Raw genomic sequence first — 21906 nt, 5'->3', positions numbered from 1 at the left:
TTGAAATGATTTTAACCAACTCTTCAGAAGTCGTGTTAGCTGGTATGCTAGTCTGGCTTTTCTAGTTTAACACAGTCTTCTTGTGTTCTATAGAGTACATATGAATTTCCCAAATGGAAATGTTGACATTAGTCTTTTTGAGTTAGGTTAGAAGACTATTGTCTGGGTTCTTAGCTCTGGGATCATTTTATTTCCTTGGGCCAGTGGACGGTCCAGGAATAGTGGTCATAGCGGTAGGAATTGTTTTCATGAAACTGGGTTGGAAGTCAGATCTACTTCGGGTTGCTGAGACTTCGGGTCACACATTTCTGGGTGAAGTGGTATTTGGATTATTAGAGATCCACCACTTTTGAGATATCGTTGGCGGAGGTGGAGTCCTTATATCCTTCTTTTTAGGCCATGGATTGATCATATTGTTGGATCAAATTATTTTGATTGAGGGTCAAATTATTTTGACTAAGGGTCAAATTATTTTGACTGAGGGTCAAATTATTTTGACTAACAGTTTTTTGATAATAAACTTGTGTAAAACTTAAATAAGAATGAAACTAAGTCGTCTAATTGTTTTTGTGTAGGTGCATCAAAATGTGCTAAGTTAGACTTAGCTTAAATTAGGTTCATTAGACGTGTAGGTCATTAAACGTATGCAGTTAGACGTGCAGTCTAACAGACGTAGTTAGACGTTCAGTCTAATAGACGTAGTTAGATGTGCAGTCTAATAGATACGTAGTTAGACGTGCAGTCTAAAACACGTAGTTAGACGTGCAGTCTAACAGACGTAGTTAGACGTGCAGTATAAGAGACGTAGTTAGACGTGCAGTCTAACAAACATAGTTAAATGTACAGTATAACAGACGTAGTTAGACGTGTAGTCTAACAGATACGTAGTTAGACGTGTAGTCTAACAGATACGTAGTTAGACGTGTAGTCTAACAGACGTAGTTAGACGTGCAGTCTAATAGATACGTAGTTAGACGTGCAGTCTAACAAATAAGTAGTTAAACATGCAGTCTAACAGACGTAGTTAGACGTGCAGTCTAAAAGACGTAGTTAGATGTGCAGTCTAACATATACGTAGTTAGACGTGCAGTCTAACAGATGTAGTTAGACGTGTAGTCTAACAGATGAAAGTTAGACGCAGGAAGTCTAACTCCTTCAGACTAGTCTGAAGGGACATGTAGTTAGACGTGCCGTCTAACTCCATTAGACTTGGTAGTCTAATGGATCCTGCTATTAGACGGGGCGTCTAACTTCATTTGACTTGGCAATCTAATGGAACACGTCTAATGCCTCACTTCAGTAGTTGCTTGAAGTTAGCATTCGTCTACCCACGATCAACTAGCTGTACACTACTCCTTCTCGACTAATCCATGCAAATCAGTACGATAGCCAGTTGTATCCAATGAATTAATGCCACGTAAGCAAATATTCTTCCCACTACTTGTTTCTTGCAGGACAATTCTAAAAGAATATTCGGTGCACTACCAGATTGGTACAGCCACGATTTTTGTGCACAGTGTCTGTTGTACATGTGTACTATGGAGGCTGTCAAATGAGTGCTTGTTACGTGTCAATACAGAAGATTCGACGATTGGTACATGTTCTCTATTTAAAGATCCTCAAGGACAACAGACGAACTGCTAGTCTATCAAACTTACAATCGATCTTACGAATAGCTCACTTGTTTACTTACTGTGTTTGTACATCAATAGAGAGATAAAATCAAAGTATTGTCTAGCTGAGTGATATTCTTAAACTGTTTGTAAGTTGAACAGAGTCTGTTCTGTTCAACAGTTAGCTAGCACTGAAACTGTATTTGATTTTAAGAAAAGTATAGTGAATCCTTCCGGTGGTTGGAAGAAGGGGTGACGTATGAAAGTTTTGCTCCGAACATCCATAAACAAATCTCTGTGTCTTTTACATTCTGTCCTTCATTCTTTCATTTGTTTTTAGCTTCAAACTCAAGCAAACATTTCCGCACTTGAATCGCTTCAAGTGTTTGCAAAGGTTTGTGAAGAATAGAAAGTGATATAAATCCCTAACAAGATTTCTATCAAACCGTTTTCCAGAAGTTTTAATCAATAGTTAGACCCCTGTCTCTATAGGTGCCACCAATCCTTTCACATATTAATATCAAGATTATTAACAGGTTCGTTTATGAAGATCATGTTTACCTGGTGATCAGGTAGTGGGTTTTTTTATGATCTCAAGTTTAGGGATGACCTTCTATCAATCAAGTCTTGGAATAGGTGTTTAAGGTCACTACAATTATAAGTAGAGTGACCTTTCATCGAATGATATGCACACCATGCATTTTCAAACTTACCCATGAATTCTTTACCCTCTCTTAGAGTCAGGGGTTTAATGAGATTCCTTTGTTGAAGGAGAGTGAGAGCCTAACTTAGAGTCATACCCAAATCATCAAAAGTCCTTGGGGTCTTGGGCCCTTTATATGGGTGTATTAGATGTCATCGGGGCATTTGTTTTAGCCAATATGGGTTTGATTGGGATTGTCTTGGGTGATAATGGAACTTGCCATGCGACTGTGACCTGATGAACCTCGACCTTCTTTTGAGGCCGTGCAGGAATAGCGTAAGCCTTTACGATTTTACCCTCTTTCTTTTCCTTTTCAAGGACTTCGTCGAGCTTAATACCCATTTTGAGGATGTTGGGAAAAATTAAAACAAAGAAAAGAAAAGAGTTAATTAAGTAAGAAATAATTAACTTGAAAAAGAAATAAACAAAAGTTACAATCTGAAACATTATCCTCACAACGTAATTTTGATGATGTTTAAATAGAATAAGACTAAATTGTCTATTTGTTTTATTCAGGTGCATATACAAGACTATGCTACTTTAGACGTGGTCTAAAGTAGGCTATCTTAGACGTCATATGTAGTTAGACGTGGAAGTCTAACTTCTTTAGACGCGGTCTAAAGGGTAATGTAGTTAGATGGGTATGTCTAACTCCTTTAGACAAGGTCTAAATGGAAGCGTAGTTAGACGAGTACATATAACTCCTTTAGACGAGGTCTAAAGGGAAGCGTAGTTAGACGGGTACGTCTAACTCCTTTATACGTGGTCTAAAGGAAGCATAGTTAGAGGAGTACGTCTTACTCCTTTAGACACGGTCTAAAGGAAAGCGTAGTTTGACGGTACATTTAACTCCTTTAGACGAGGTCTAAAGGGAAGCGTAGCTAGACGAGTACGTCTAACTCCTTTAGACGATGTCTAAAGGGAAGCGTAGTTAGACGGGTACGTCTAACTCCTTTAGACGAGGTCTAAAGGGAAGCGTAGTTAGACGGGTACGTCTAACTCCTTTAGAGGAGGTCTAAAGGGAAGCATAGTTAGACGAGGACGTCTAACTCCTTTAGAGGAGGTCTAAAGGGGATCGTAGTTAGACAGGTACGTCTAACTCCTTTAGACGAGGTCTAAAGGGAAACGTAGTTAAATGGGTACGTTTAACTCCTTCAGACAAGGTTTTAGATAAATTAGATAGTTAATTAATAAGTAATTAGCTATCTAAAGAACATAATTAAATTCAACTCTATGTGCACGTACAAAGAAGCGGTCACATATTTGGCCGGTCAAACTTACACTTCTAAAATAACACAAACCGGAATCAACCATATTGATTTATCTTATTAGAAGACCGGTCCGGCTTAAACTTCAGAATTTGTGAATCTATTATTAGAAAAGCGGTAGGACTAATCAACCGGTTCTCTAGAAACAAAACGTTATGTGTCCGATTGATTTAATTATCGGATAATAATAAGCCAACGGACATTTCCAACGGACAGATTTAAATCAAGATAAGATCAAAGATATGGAAATGTTGACAGTTGATATTTCGGTGCAAACAGATATTCTTTGGGAATGTGCAGAGGAATATCTTCGAAGGATCAGAATGTGTCATTTCCATTCTGATACAAGTTTGATGTAAGTCTGCAGGCAGCAGGTAATTGTAAGATAAACAGTTACCTGGGTTGGTATAAAGCTAAAAAGAAGTTTTCAAGGAGCAGGTAACCGTCAAAAGTACAACCGTCCAAATTACAACTGTCAAGTGAACAGTTACCTAATTTGAGTCGGCGCTGCATTAAGCCTTGGGAAGCTTCAACCACATTAAATGTTATGCGACTCCTTTTGACCAACTGCACAAACCGCATTAAATGCAAATCAGAAAGTGAAATATGATTGTTGTCATATTTATACTATAAAAGAAAGAAACTGAAGAACTGAAGACATAGATTGAGAAAAAGAGCTGAAATACAACGAATGATCAAGAGATTGATATTCTGAGAACAAGAGATTAGCATTTTGATATAATCTATTCTTCTGTTGATATACAACTTCTTAAACAATCTTTAGAAAAGCAAGCATTAAGTTGTATTTGTGAATCAAGTGTATTACAATTCTGTGTGAGAGTTGTAAAGTGAATATCGAGCAATAAATAAGACTCAATTGTGTGTTGTATTGTGTTTGAATATTCCTAGTGAATATCCTTCACATTGTTTGAGAAGAAAGGGTGACGTAGGAGTTTTATCTCCGAATATCCATAAAATCCTTGTCTTGTGTTCTATATCATTTCCGGTCATTTTATTATCCGAACCGATTTCTTCTTCTCTCAACCGATCCTTCATTCTTCTCTTTATCCGATTTGTGTGTGTTGCTCTAGGCTGAAACAAACATTTCTGCACTTGAACCCGGTTTAAGAGTTTGTGAAAGAATGTGTTGTGTTGAGACCTGTGTTAATTCCTAACCGGATTAGCGCCAACCGTTGTGAGTGTTTAAGAGGTCTCCTTTAGCCGGACCTTAGTCCCCTATCGGTGATCCCGATCCCATCAAGTGGTATCATAGCAGCTAGTCTCAAAACTCAAGTAACACCAAAGCAGACAAACATGACTCACAACGAGAAGCCCCTATGCTAGAAAGTGAGGAGTTTGTCAGCTGAAAGATTCAGATGTATCTATATCTGATTACCATGGATGATGAAATGATGTTCATCCATTCATAAGGTCCGATAAAGATCAAGAAAGAGAGAAGAAAATGGACAGCTGATGACAAGAGAAGGAACAACCTAGACAACCATTGCAGGAGACATATTTTCAAATCTCTAGACAGAAACACTTTCGGGAAAGTCAGAGATTGCAAAACTGCAAAGGAAGCCTGGGAAACGGTGATTCAACTTCATGAGGAAAACGAAAGAACTAAAGAAAACAAGATACTGGCGGCAACCCATAAGTTTAAAAATATCAAAATGAGGCCAGGAGAAACTATGAAAGAATTTAGTGATCGGTTCACTAGTGTGGTGAATGAATTGTCTACACTTGGAAAGAAATATGACAACAAGGAAACCATTGTTAAAGCATTAAGATCTCTACCCAGTGCTTGGGACATAAAGACCATGGTAATGCGAGAATCAAACAACCTCGGGCAAATGAAACTGCACGATGTCTTTGAAGACTTGAAGGCATATGAGTTCGAGATGAGATCTCGAATCGAAGATGAAGCCTCAACGTCAACCGCAACCAAAGCCTTGGTGACATCCGTGGAGCTAGCCGTTCCTGCACCAGTTAAAACTGCCGAACAATTTATCGAGGATGCGATGGCTATGCTTGCAAGAAAATTCGGAAAATTCATAAAGAAGAGTCAACCGTTGAACAACTACAACCACAACTATGGTGACAAATCTAATGTAAGATGTTTTGACTGTAATACTTTAAGTCACTACAGGTCGGAATGTAGAAGGCCAAGAAGAGATGACCGAAGACCAGATGACCGAAGACCGGCTGACAACAACCAAAGGGGTGAACATCAGCAACCCGGTGAAGGCAAGGAAGTTCAGAAGGCATTGATAGCCGACGACGATGGAAGCTTGTGGGCTCATACCGACTCGGATACAATGACGAAGGAATCACTTGTCTCATGTCTAAGAATGGTCGTACCTACGAGTGCGAAGTAGTACAAGATTAAGTGAATACCTGAGAAATATTAAAAAATGATGTTAGGTTTAGAAATAAACACCAAACGGGGATTTAATCAAAATATTTGTTTTGGGGGCATCCCGAAAATAATTTAAAATCATTTTCATAACTCAGGACTTTTTGAAAAGAGGGCCCAAAATTACAAAATAATTTTAGGATTTGAAAGTGGAACCAAACAAGCCATAAGACCGGAGTCCTAAGACTTGGGTCCATTTTTATCGGTCGGAGACCGGAAGGGCTCGGTCCTGGCCGAGTGGGCTCCCAGTCGGGCTGTATGGTTATCGTTCCTTGGCTGTGAGGACCGGTCCTATACAAGGAGGCTCGGTCCTAGGGTTTTAGAAAACTCGGTCATAGGCTGAAGAACATTAGTCCTAGGGTTTTAGGAAAATCGATCACAGGCTTTAGAAAACTCGATCCTAAGTTTTAGAAATCTCGGTCCTAAGCTGAAGAACATCGGTCCTAGGTCTCGGTCTTGACTCAATAACACCGGTCCTTGGTCTCGGTCCTATGCAATATCTATCGGTCCTTGGTCTCGGTCAGGACCGAAGGATCTCGGTCTTGGCTCTCGGCCATGTTTTGCGGTACTTGGTCCTAAAGGACCGAGGTGTTCTTTATTTGGTAAAGAAATTGCAGGTTATAATTTTTGATACATATCATGAAATCATGATATGTAAGATGCAAACAACGCATATAATTGTGGGGATTAAAACCCCTAACCCTATTCACGTTCAATCGAACTATACAAAGGTCAATTTTTAAAAATTATCTTTATGTCAAAATTTGGGATCTTTTAAATTAAGTCATATCAATGCCTAATTCTTGTTTCATTAGCTTTGAAATGATGAATATAGTCGGACACAACTAAAACAAGAACATCATTCAAGCTTTATAACATTTTTTTGAAGATGGAATTTAAATCCATTTTTTTCAAAATTTTAGTTGGATCAAACATTTTCAAAATGATGTTACAGTTATCTAGAAATTATCATAACATATTTACAAACATGTTTAGCAACTATTTGAATAAAAATTCAAGATTAAAGCTCAAGAACATGAATTTTACAAAATCCATATTTTCAAACTATTTTTCGAAAATTTTGATTTAGGTTGATTTGATCAATTCTCTTTCAACAGTAATTTCATATAACATTTAGGGAGTGCTTCTAAACAAGAACAACACATAATTGAACCCTAGAATAGATCAAACCGATCAAACTTTAAAATTGAAAAAAAAATTAAATTCTTAATCACAAATTGGAATACACATGATCTGGAATTATACAAACAGCTGGAGAACACTATTTGGAGGTGTTGGAAGCTTTCTCAAAGACTGGATTGAAGCTTGGATTGTCGGAGCAAGTTTAAAAAAAAAATAGTTCACCGGAGTTCCTTGATCCTTCGATTTAGGTTGTGATATTTGGTGATTGTTTGATGATCTGATAGAAGGAGACTTAGAGACTATTTATACAAAGTTAGGTCGGTCGGGGTGGAGGAATTCAACTTTGATGACATCAGAAGTTCTATCCCTAATATTATCTTCGATCGTGGAAACTTAGTTCCAACGTAGGACAAGTTCAATAGGCTTAGGGGTTGTACTAGAGAGGATAAGGGTGGAAAACAAAGGGATAAGTTTAAACCTAGACGGAGTTGGACCTTCTGGAAGATCGTTGGTCAATGTAGCATTTCCGGCGAGTGTTTCCACTCAACAAAGAAGAAGACTCAAAACGACGTCGTTTTGTGGTGCCGTTTGGTGTTCTGTCCATGTCCGTCAGTGGTTGGGCGATATGGGCTAACGGTGTTAATCCATCACGTTAGTTGATCTAGTAGAGCGGGCGCGCGCGAGCTTGGCTATAGTTGGCTATGTGGTACGTTCATGGGCGTTAGATGATGTTTAGGAGCTCATCTGATGGCCCAGGTTCCTACTGTAATGGATTTTTATGATTTCAGCCACACCATATTATCAGTTTAATTTTTTATAAAAGGGTTATTTGAAATCGAATTTTTGACCCTTTCTATTATTTTTCTTCACCAAAAATTCCACAAAAAATATTTATATAAACATAATAAAAATTATGTTCACATTTTTATATTTTTTGGTATTTTTGGGATATTTATTTAATTGTTTTAAATAATAAATTATACATAATTCATGTTTAAATCACAATTAAATATTTTTAACTTCTTTTGGGTAAAATAAATACAATATTTTAACCTCAAATTAATTTTAGATTTTCGAATAATTTTCTTAATTATGGTTTAATTAATACAATAATTAACCCTTAATTTGGATTTAATTACTCCTTTGGGTTATTATGAATTAAAAATTTTCAATAAATTCTAAATATTATCATAACTTAGGGTATGTCAAATTTTCATGTCTACAAAGATGGAAGTGTTGATAAACTTTAGGCCAAATTAGTTGCCAAAGGCTATCATCAAAAGGAAGGTTAAGATTTTATAGAATGTTTTGCACATGTAGCTAAACCAGTAACTATAAGAATACTTTTGAGTCTTGTTGCAACAAATTGTTGGCATCTACATCAAGTAGATGTTAATAATGCATTTTTACATGGATTTATAGAAGAAGATATTTATATGAGTGTACATGAAGGACTTGATTCTATTGAACCAGGAAAAGTTTGTAAATTAGTTAAAAGTCTTTATGGACTTAAACAAGCCTAAAGACAATGGAATGATGAATTTACACGTAGATTGATCGAATATGGAAGGATTCAATCAATCTACAAATGATTATTGTCTTTTTATTTTTAGAACATATACATTTACTACAATATTATTGATCTATGTTAATGATATTCTTATTTATGGAAATAACATGAATGAAATTCAAAAGGTAAAATCTTTTATAGATCAAAAAAAATTTAATAAAAGATTTAGATGAAGCTAAATATTTTTTGGGTTTAGAAATAGGAAAACTGATAAAGGCTTATTCATTAATCAAATAAAATATATCCTAGATATTCTAAGGAAGACTAGAATGATATGAGCAAAACTAGAAAACGAGAAATAGTTCAAAAGAATTATTTTTGGAATTATTTTTTTAGTTGGTTCGAGTTCTTTTTGTTTTTCACATAAGCTTAATGCACTTGCAACCAACGAGAGATAGTTCAAAAGAATTCTCATAAGTATTATCGCGTACGTGACACTCTTTAAAGACCTGTTGAGCAGTAAGAATTATAAAGATTACTTCGCTCCATATTTTATAATTTTTACTAACAATATAGTTATATATATATAAATAATTAATTAATTAACATTAGTGTGTCAAGACACGATATGACAAACATGAAAACGGATATCGATACGATTGGGTCGAAACCCTGGTCAAATAATACGAAACACAAATTTGAACATTAGTTAGCACGACATGGATAAACTTGTAAATATGAATAACACGACACGAAAGAGCCTGTGGAACATAATATTTTGAATTAGTCAAGACACGACACAACACACATAAGATTGAGCCACGACACGATTGAGAGACTAACACAACTTACTCGAGTCGAATACGAACATTTATACACGATGTTCGGCTCTATGAAAAAGTATTAAAATAATGAAGATGGATAATTTGTTGATTCGATTATGCGGGTGTAATATTTGCAATTTTAAAACTATAAAAATAAAGAAAATTCTCTTTTCTTTGGGTAATTTAATGATTTCTATCATATATATATATATATATATATAAAAGCTAATTTGTTTTTTTTTTGTTTTTTTTTAAGGTTGTCAACGCACATGAGCTTAAATATATATATAAAGCTATATTTTTTGTTTTTTAAAGTTGTCAATGCACATGAGCTTGAAATTCATGTTCGATGCCGACAGACCAAGCATCTAAACGATCGTATTTACTTTACTAATGAGAAGACAATCAACGGCGTGTGTATGAGTTGCAGGATACTACACATGACTTGTATGGGTGGGAGGAGAGTTCCTGATAATTGACATAAGAGAAAGGACAAGGAGATTTGTTTTTTCGTTTTCTTTTATTGGAAAATTTTACATTAACTGTTTTTATTGCCTTGGGTTAAACTTGGTACTCAAACTGCTTCATCAACCACCGACAATACAATCCAGCCACTATTAGAACTGATCCTACAACCCTAAAAAAAAGATCAAATATAATATAATCATCAAATGTTGGTTTCTTTTTCATAAAAGTACTACTATTACTACTTGCCTTCCCAGGTTTGCTCAGAAAGAAAAAAAATCTCATTATGGTAACAAGGACCATGCTAAGAGGGTTGAATGAAGTCAAAAAAAACATGTCCTTTCCCTGCAATAATAACCCAATAAATCACACATTGATACAATTGGGTCGAAAATTAGAATAACACGAAATGCGAATTTAAACACGAGTTACCACGACATGAATAAACTCGTAAACACGAATAATATGTCACGAAAGAGTCCAATGATCATAATATTTTGAGTGCGTCAAGACACAATACGACACGCATAAGATTGAGACACGACACGATTGAGAGTACTCTAACATAACTTGTTCGAGTCGAATACGAACGTTTATACACGATGCCCAGTTTTATGACAAAGTATTAAAATAATGAAGATGACTAATTTGCTGATTTGATATTCATCACAAAAGATTCCAATAGATGTTGATCCTTTCATTAATTTATCTTAAAATCATAAAATTAAAAATTAAATATTTATAATAAACGTCATACTTGTTTTCTTAGGAATTTTAAAATAAATAAAACAAAAAAAAATCAATCATTTCTCAACAATTACATCAATCATTTCATTATCAAAATACTAAAATGTCCTATATTTTAAATTTTTATTTTTTCTTTTATTTATATATATTAATATCTGTTTTAAGTTTTTTTACTAAAAATAATAATCTCCTCCTATAAATTATCAATAATTATTATTTTTTTCTCCCTTTAATTTTTTTTTTAAAACTCTAATTCTAATGAGGCCTTAATGTCACATATGTTGGTTCTTTCCTTCTTTTCATTGAGCAATAGAAGTTGTCAAATTGGTACTTCATTTCTTTTTTTTTTAATTATTTTTTTCTTTAATAACTGCTTTATTAATGGATTAGTTAGGTTATATATCTAAATTCTTTGTTTTGTTAGTATTATAATTCAATAAATGATTAATATTAATCGTAATAATTATGTGTATTAATATATATAATTGTATAAATAGTCATTTTAATTAACATATTCATATGAACCAAAGAGTTTAAGTATTTTTAATCGTTTTAAAAAAAAAATAGTTTAAGTATTATTTTTTATACCGAATTTTTGAAAGAAAAAATTATAACTAAATTAATTTTTTTTTAACTATTATGAATCAATCTCCACGTTTAATTATTAATTTATATTTTATATTAAAAAACTAATTAATTTTTATTTTTTTTAAAAAGTATTTTATCATTTAAACTAATAATTCAAAATTTTATATTATGATGAATATAGTTCAAAATTTCATCTTATTTTTTTAATTTAATTGTTTCAAGTTTTATATATGGACATGGTAACTCGCAAATGAGTTGTGTGTTATGAATACGATAACCAAGTTATTTAGAAAACTGTGTTTATTTATATATATATATATATATATATATATATATATATATATATATATATATATTATAAAAATTAATATAAAATTTTTAAATTATTTAAATGCATTAACACACATTTATCAAATTTTAGTTGATTTTAAAATATAATTTTTTATTAACTTAGTTGTTTAAAATATTTATATATATATATATATTCATTTTTTAATTTTATTTTATAAATCTAATCAAAATTTTTGAACATGTTAACACGTAAATTAACAACCTAACTCATTACTTTAACAAAAATGAATGCGTTTTAGTTCGATTACCAAGTGATTATAATTTTAATAATATAATTGAATATAATTTAAAAATACTCGTTTGTCTTTTTTAAGGATGTTTTTCACTCATTTTTTTTATTTCACAAAAAGAATAGAATTGGTGAAATTTGTTTTACATTTTCATAAAAATAAAAATTCAGTTTCATCATTTATGATTTAAAAAAAAGTATGGAATTTTTAATTATATATACCTCCAAATATATATGTTAAAGTTTTTTGGATATTAATTTATATGTGTTTTATATATTGCATTTCTTTTTGGTTGGTATTTATTTATTTATTTATTGTAATTTAAAATTAATCTGTACTACATGAAAGTAGTTAAAGTCTTTAAATTGAAATATGATATAATTGTATCGGTGTTCCTAAAATTCAATATATATTATTACTTTTTGTTTGTTTGTACTAATTCCTCTTCTTCTTTTTACAATTTATCATACATTTGACTATTTTTTCAATCATACATTTCATAACGAAATTTAGGATTTAAATAACTTTTTGATCTATGTTCATAAAATCCGATTGAAAAGTGAATTCACATGTCATTGAATATGGTCAGCATAAATACTTATGTAATTAATCCAATCCGTATTTTCTTTAACAAAATTTTTAAAAAGAATTTACCCAATACATATAGATTATAAAAAAAAAGTCAAATATGAAACATCTATTCTCTTCTACAAAATTTATTTGTCATATAAAAAGAGTTTAAATAACTCAATTTTTATAAGTATTTTTAATTCCTTAACTCATGTTTTTAGCAATTTTATTTTTATTTTATAAATGTTCCTAATTAAAAAAATAATAATTTAGATAACTAAAGCATTCATATACCGCTGTTTATAAGATTTTGTCTGTGGGTTTGTTTGGTGCTAAATTAAGAATTTTAAGTAACTTTAATTTAAAGTGTTATAAATAGGAATCGTGATATTTTTATTTTTATTTATGATAGAGACTATTTGTGATTAAATAATGAGATGTTCCATTGTTTATAAATTATTTAAATAAATTTAATATATAATAATTTGAATATCATGAATACATAGTGTGATAATAAATATTGTGAGTCAAAATCTTGAACACATTTTTTCACAAAACAGGAAAAGAAAATCGAACACTTGAGTTGTGACATAAATGTTGTGTAATTATTGTAAATCTTTAATAAATTAATATTTTAGTAATTTATAATACTTTAATCTCCATTCTTACTTATTTTTTAAATTGTGAGAATGCATAATTCAAAAATAGAATTATGATGTGTATATTAATTTTCACTTTAAGTTATTTAGAAGATTGAAAATGATTATTACTGGTTCTTGCTTTTATTACATATTGAGAAGATTTTGTTCAGACTTAAGTTTGTTTTTAAATTTTTGTTCAGTACTACATCTTGTTAACCAAATTAGTTGATTGTAAAAAGATTTTTTTAATTTCAATAATACACTCAACTTTTTGTGGATGGTTTGTTATTATATGCTTCAATTTTATCGGTAATCATTCATTGAGTGCAACGATACATTTCTTTAGCAACAAAGAACTATATCTAAAATTATTTTTCATTTCTTCAATCAAAAGTCAATTGATATTTCATTTTGATGTTATTTTTATATAGTTTGTTATCATTTTTTTTTTGTATTTTCAAATTTCGAGCAATTTTCATTATCATTCATAATATTTGTTATAGATTTTTATCACACAGTTTGTTTATTTCGTTCAATTTCTTCTACTTTATTATTTATTGTTATAAAACTAAAATAAGTTCGTTTTTGTAATCATCATCAAAGATTGTTACGAACATTTTCGTTGTAGTTTTTATTTTTGTAAATTGGTTAAATAATTTAACATTTAGATACTAATTTAATTATTTTAATTTTGTAAATATTATTTGTTATAAATTATTTTTTTGTATATGTGACTTTTTATTTAAAAATAAAAATTTATTTAATTTTAATTCTTGATATTCAAATATAGTATACTCAGGTGGTTAAATTGTTTATTTTTTAAATAAGAAATTTGAATTCAAACCTCAATCTAGCATGTTTTACCTTTCCAAAAAAATAAAAACAAATACATATAATCGTATTATTTATTTGTTAGCATATATGTAAATTTATATTAATATGTTTTTCTTTTACACTTTAATCCATCAATTTTATTTACATATATAAAGTCTACACCTAGAAGTGAGCAAATGGGTAAAACCAATCCGTTTTGTCCGATCTGTCGTAAATTCAAACTAAATTTATACGATCTGTAATCCAAACCATTTTACTAATTAATACGGATTAGATTGAAAATGGTTTGGATAATCCAAACTAAAAAATATTTATATATACCAACTTAAAATTAGTCAACAATATTTTATTTTTATTTTTTATTTTTATTTTTTTTTAAAAAATCGAATTTTTTATTATTATTAAATTTGAATCTGAAAAAAATAATAAAAATAATAATAATAAAAAAATAAAAATAAATATCGTTATCAAATTGATGATAATAAAATATATATTATATTGAGATGAAATTTAATTTACAGAAAAAATAAATTAAAAAATATATTTTTATTTAGATAGTTTGGATAATTTGGATAATCCTAATCCAATCCGATTTAATTCAATCCGAACTCAATCCGATCCGATCTCAATCCAATCTGAAATATCCAATCCAAATTAGTATATAGAATTCAGATTGGATTGAATTTCGGATTAATCTACCCCTGTCTACACCCAAAATTAATGAATTTCTAATTAAATAGCACTATATGTTATTTTTATTATTTTTATTGAGAAAAAACATTATTGTTTACCTATTTTATTAACCTTTATCAAATACTTTAATAATATTATGTATAATACTTTGCGCGATGATTTGTGTGATTTTTTTTTATGTTCTAATTTTATTGAAATTTTCTTTTAAACAATTGTATTAAATTATTTTTCATAAAACTTTATTATAATTTTTCCGATATTTGCACAAGATATGAATCAACAAATAATTTTATCATAAATTAAAATCAAACCATCTCCTAAATAATTATTTTTAAAAAATGAAATAGGGTGTGAATCTAGAAAAAAATCTCTTAAATCTTTTTCAAACACTTAAAAAGAGAAAAAAAGAAAAATAATAATATTTGGTAATAATTTTGAAAATAATATATAGATTACTAGCATGCATATATTAAGATAATCTACAATATATTTATTATTTATCTATATCATATCTTAAAATTTTCAAAATAAAATATAATTTTGTTATATAATCTACAATTTGTTTATTAAAAAAGACACATATAAATTGTGTTCATGCTGTTTGCTCCGATTCATTTCTAGTTCCATACATTCTCCATTTTCACAATGTCTACTCAATTAGGTGAACAAATCTATCTATATATCTATCTCTCGTTCTTTACAGAGAATTCAAGACTTAAATTTTGATTATTGTTAAATTCACATGCAGGACAAGAACGTGAGATTCAGAAGAATTATTGGGTTGAACATTCTTCAGAACTTACTATTGAAGCTATGATGCTTGATTCAAAAGCTGCTGATCTTGACAAAGAGGAGAGACCTGAGGTTTAAGACTTTTTTTTTTATTCAGCTGCTGTGATGTTTTATGCAATTTCATGTGTGATTCTTTAACCCAGTTCATTCATAAAAGTTACCATGCTGAAAATGGTGCAAATTTACCCAATTTTGGAGTAACCTTAGATCATCTACAACTTTATTTAAATCTAAATATTTTAGAAAGTTCAAATATAGAATCTAGAACTGGAAACTATCTAAAGGCCTATTACAGAAGCTCATGTATAAGGAATGGTTTATGCAGGTTCTTTCTTTGTTACCACCTTATGAAGGAAAAACTGTACTGGAACTAGGTGCAGGAATTGGTCGCTTTACGGGTGAACTAGCTAAGAAAGCTGGTCATGTCCTGGCTCTGGATTTTATTGAAAGTGTGATAAAGAAGGTATTCTCATATACATTGATGCCTTCTGTTTGATTTTTCATTATATATTTTTTTAACTGTTGCAAATGTTGTAGAATGAAAGTATCAATGGACATTTTGAGAATGTTAAATTCTTGTGTGCTGATGTAACATCATCTGATCTCGTTATTCCTGATGAATCCTTGGACATAATATTCTCAAACTGGCTACTGATGTATCTCTCTGACAATGAGGTGAGATTTCTTTTGGTTGTTTTTGTATCAGTTTTTTTTTTTCATGTAGATCATTATCCATACAAGATCTACATTTCTTATGTTTTCCAACAATTACAATGGTCTAAAAGGTAATACGATGATTCATGATAAAAAAAATATATAATCATATCCATGAAAAATATACATTATAATTTGGATCCTAATGAAACAACAAATTACATCATGTCATGATCCAAAAAATAATATGATCTAGTTACCAAATAGGCTTGAAGTCAAGCCTTTTTCTGAGGACAACACTGGCATTGCACATAAATTAGCTATTATTTGAAAATAGAAACACAATTCATCAGATAAAGACAGAAGCACATCTAAAATTGAGCAGACAATTAATCACTTGAAATGTATCCAAGTCCTCATGTGGCTGATTATGCAGCTATTCATATGGAGCAAGTATTTACACAAATCTCAGAAAACCCCTAAACTCGTGCTTGAAATAGGTTCATCTAACTTGGTTTAAATTATGCACAATTAGTAGATCTATTACGTGATAAAAACACATAAATAGTTGATATTGTCATTTTCATTCTCTTTACTAAAAACTCATGCATCTTCTTCACTGCAGGTTGAGAATCTTGTGAAAAGAATGGTCAAATGGTTGAAGGTTGGTGGATATATTTTCTTTAGAGAGTCGTGCTTCCATCAATCAGGAGACCATAAGCGAAAGAACAACCCAACTCACTACCGTGAGCCTAGATATTACACAAAGGTATCTACTTGGGTCAATTGTTCTCAGAGCATATATTAAAATAATGATATGATTCTGAAACAGAATAAAGATGAATGCCTCATATAAAGAAAATGAGAACTTCAAATAGAATACCCCATGAAAGAAAGAAAAAAATGGTGGATCTAAGTAATCTTTATGATTCCTACTGCTCAACAGGTCTTCAAAGAGTGTCACGTACGCGATAATACATCTGAGAATTCTTTTGAACTATCTCTAGTTGGTTGCAAGTGCATTGGAACTTATGTGAACAACAAAAAGAACCAGAACCAGGTAAAAATATTAATAATAGTTTACAATCCTTATGTTGGTGTTATTAATGTGATCCAGATCATAAAAGTTGTTTCTAGCATCACCTGTTTTCCTTTAACAGATTTATTGGTTATGGCAAAAAGTTAGTTCTGACGATGACAGAGGGTTCCAGCAATTCCTTGACAATGTCCAGTACAAATCTAATGGAATTCTACGCTATGAACGTGTGTTTGGAGAGGGATTTGTTAGCACAGGAGGAATAGGTATTCTATTTTTGCAATTGATGTCCAAAAATAAATATATTGAAAACTCGTATTTTATCACAATCACAATTCCACTGGAAACTCGAGAAATTTAAATTGAAAGCGATTTTTTCATTCGGGTATGGTTTTCTTTTTCTAATCATCGCGATTCTTGGAAAATGTAACACATTTAAAGTTTTCAAGACATGAAAAAAGTGTATAACAAAACAGCCCTTGTGTGGAATTTTTTTATTTGAAGGGACAGAACCACAATTTTCTGTCTTTGGATTATTTGACAAATGGGTAGATTGAAAGATTTTCCATATAGTATAAATATTGAGAATTAGAACCGTTTGATTCAACAGAGACAACAAAAGAGTTTGTTGAAATGCTCGATCTTAAGCCTGGTCAGAAAGTCCTTGATGTGGGATGTGGAATCGGTGGAGGAGATTTCTACATGGCTGGGAACTTCGATGTTCATGTAATTGGCATAGATCTTTCAGTCAATATGATCTCTTTTGCTCTAGAAATGGCGGTTGGGCTAAAACATGCAGTTGAATTTGAAGTTGCTGACTGCACCAAGAAAACTTACCCGGATAATTCATTTGATGTGATTTACAGCAGAGACACCATTCTCCACATTCAGGTAGATTTTCTATGTTCACTGATATGGAAATATGTATATGTTTAATCAATTATAGTTTTTATATTTAAAAGTTACACAAAGAGAACAAGTTAGATTTACTAAACTTAAGTCTGTTGCATTCTTTCCATATCGTCTACCACAATTTATATCGATGTTTTCTTTTGTTAGGATAAACCTGCATTGTTCAAATCATTCTACAAATGGCTGAAACCGGGAGGCAAAGTTCTCATCAGTGACTATTGCAAGGGTGCCGGAACTCCAACAGTGGAGTTTGCTGGTTATATAAAGCAAAGAGGATATGATCTTCATGATGTCGAAACATATGGCCAGGTACTCTCTCAACATTGATCCTATTTGAAAAAAAATATGTACTTTGTCACAATATGTGTCATAATCACAATTCCATTGAAAAATCGCCAATATTGAAACTGAAATGATATTTTTATTCATTTTGTTGCTACATAATATTAGTAATCAACATTACAAAATTCCATGACTTCTATTTGATGTGTATAATATATTGAGAATCAACTTTCACATTCACTTTGTTTAGATTTAATCATTATCCACATTATAGTGTTATCTTTTTACTTATTTGATTTCAGATTATTATGATTTTTGACAAATATAAAGAATCTTATGTTGGTCTCTTACAGATGCTTAGAGATGCTGGCTTTGTCGACGTTATTGCAGAGGATCGGACCAATCAGGTTCTCATGTCCATAAAAAACATTACTTTTCACCGTAATGAATTTGTATCTTAACCATATTTTCTTTCTTTTCAGTTCTTAAGAGTTCTGCAGGACGAACTAGATAAGATTGAGAAGGAAAAAGAAGAATTCATCGAGGACTTCTCTAAGGTATGCCTTATGTGTGTGTGTTTAAACTTTATGGCATGCATTGATGAAAGCAAAGATTTTTGATAGGCTAATTATTCTATGCATGCAAATGTATATTCTGTAGGAGGATTATGATGATATAGTTGGCGGTTGGAAATCAAAGTTGGTTAGGAGTTCAGCTGGCGAACAGCTGTGGGGTTTGTTCTATGGTGTCAAGAAATGAACAATGAACTTAAGAACGAGTGGTTAGCCACCTGCCCGAGTCTTGAATTATCGTGATCGTGTTGTTGTGTTTGTTGCGAATAAAAGTGGTTCTTCTTAGGTTGACTAGATTTAAGATATTAGGTATTATTGGTTTCTTTGGAGACCATGGTTATTTTATGGATATTTGGCTTATTATTAATGTTATGATCAAAACTTTATTTGGAAATTTAGCTTGTTTCATATATAATTAAATCTATATATATATTATGTGATTTGAATATGATAAATTTATATTTGAATAAAATTAAGAATTAAGAAATAATGGACAAAGTGAAAGTCCCTGGTTTGGAAACATTAATGAAATGAATACAAAAATAAATACAATTTGTGGTAAATTCAATATTGTCTTATTTTTTAACTAGGATAATATAATATATATTTATTGCTTAAAAACCCACTAAAAAATTAGGTGTTTTATGATATTTCAAGCAGTAATTTTAATTGAAAATTAACTAAAATAGTAGGAGAATGAAATATATTTTTAAGTGCATTGTTATTTTAGATTGTGAATGTTTATTCAAATCGAAACTTTTTGTTTTAAATTATTATATTATAGTAATGTTTTTATCTTTGATGAGTTGTTTTAAAATTAATTTAAAATATAAAGAACATACGTTCAAAATCCAATTATCAAAACCGGTAATATTTGATAACATAAAATGTCACGAAAATAGAGAGTCAAATATAAAATTTTGACAGAGGATAACCAATGTAATAGAGTTTGTAAAAAATAAATAAATAAACCGATTCAATCACCCTAGCATATTGTGTTTGCTGTCGCCCCTGTTTTAATATTTTTGGCCAACCTATATAGGAGAGAAAAGAGAGAATATGGAGCAACAGCATTCATCAACAAGCTGAAGAATGAAGAACAATTAGTTTAGGGTTTTAAAATAACATAAATAAAATGAAATAAAAAATAATTTAGTTTTAAAAATGGATAAAAAAACAATATAACAATCCAAATCAGAATTAATCAGCAGCTTAAGACTCATCTCCAAACATTTGATAAACTGCAGTTGTAATTAGATGAATCCCATCATCATGCATAAGGAAAAGCAAATGAACTATTATCCTATAAACTAAAATCAAACAAAATAAAATAAAACCCTAAATCCTCAAATTCCACAATAATAAAACATCAAATAAAATAAAACCCCAAATCCTCAAATTCCACAATAAAAAAATCAAATATTACAGTGATTATTCTCAGATCAGTAAATATATATATATATATATATATATATATATATATATATATATATATATATATATATATATATATATATATATATATATATTAAAAAAGCATTATTTTTCAATGCTAAATAGTAAAAAAAACAAATACAATAACTTCTCACCATTTAAACGGTTAGAATAAAAAAATTATATTAGATGATATATTAAGAGTTACACAAGTTATCTCTAATATATAGTCATTAGATTAGACTTATATAGAAATTAATATAATAATATAATATTAATATTATCATAATGTGTCATATTGTAATAATATCTTACGGTTATATTATCTTATATTTTAACATTACTCCTCAAACTCAATATGAAAATGACTTGAACAACTTGAGGTTGAAGACGAGATGTTGAAATGTTAATGATGTATTATTCAAGCTTCAGAAACTCGTGAGCTCCATCTAGTTAGATGATGGAAACATGTTGATTGATAAATCATCGAAGAGGTAGAATCTCATGGGCATTGAATGCTGGGGTAAAACAACAACATAATGAACTCTGAAGTTACTTGTGAGTCTCGAGATCCATCCAACGATGGGATGACAGTGTGTTGCATAAAAGAAAACCAGCGAAGAAGGTAAAAAATCCCATGGGCATAGAATGTTGGGGTGAAACAACACCTGAAAAACTCATTCTAACGGAAAAAATGGCAGTGTGTTGACTAAGTAATTACCAGTAAATGACTCACTCTTTACAATTGTCATTTGATTTGTTTAAAAATTCCACCCAATAAATATCTTGTAATTTTACACCACGTACTAAAAGCAGGGTTCAAGTTGACTTCCTTTCTTTGATGACACATGAACGGTTGAGTTTTGCAACAGCAAAACTACGAATCTTCTTAGAAATTAAATTTGTAACAAATTAGTTTCCAAGTCGTCTATTACGAACAACAAATTTATCAAAATTGAAATAGCATAAAATAATAACAACACAATATACATGGTTCTGTAAAAATCGACTTGCATCCACGGGAGGGATAAGTTTTACTAAATCAAAGAATGTCAATAGTAGAAACTTACATACCCCGATCTCAAATGAAAGAAGTGATTATACTATGAATGATTGGAATACTTCACAATCAAAAGCTCCCCCAACATCTCTTTGGATCAGCCAAAGAACAAGAAGGAAGTAGAAAAATCATAGATTTGTTCACTCTCTCTCAATCTTATTGTGTTAAGAGAAAAAATACTAAAAAAATATATTTATACACTAACCCATTTTCATAAAAGAAAACTATGACCCGTTTTTATAATAGAAAATCCTGACCCGTTTACACGTGAGTTAAAACCCGATCCAATGGCAAGGAACACCTCAACAATTTTCCCATTTCCGAGGCATGAGAGAATGTTGCTATAAATATTCATCATTGTGACGCCCCTACCAGAACTATTTCGGCTTTGGCACAACATATCTCATGCTTGTCTCTTGGCAAGCTCTTTGTCATCATATTTGATCCGTTCTCATTCGTATGCACTTTCTCCAAGTATAACTCCTTCTTCCTGAACACTTCACGGATCCAATGGTACCTTCTTTTGATATATTTTGAACGTGAATGAAAACTTGGATTTTTTCTCACA

At 30.8% G+C, this 21906-nt stretch overlaps 1 pseudogene; it reads left to right on the top strand.

Moving 5' to 3' along the window:
* Nucleotides 1-15331: 15331 nt before the first annotated feature.
* On the top strand, nucleotides 15332-19031 carry LOC124943289 (annotated as a pseudogene).
* The last annotated feature ends 2875 nt before the right edge of the window (nucleotides 19032-21906 follow it).

This window comes from Impatiens glandulifera, chromosome 6, assembly GCF_907164915.1.
Source record: "Impatiens glandulifera chromosome 6, dImpGla2.1, whole genome shotgun sequence".
NCBI lineage: Eukaryota > Viridiplantae > Streptophyta > Magnoliopsida > Ericales > Balsaminaceae > Impatiens > Impatiens glandulifera.
Note: the sequence above shows the minus strand (reverse complement) of the source record. Positions and strands in the feature narration are given on the sequence as shown.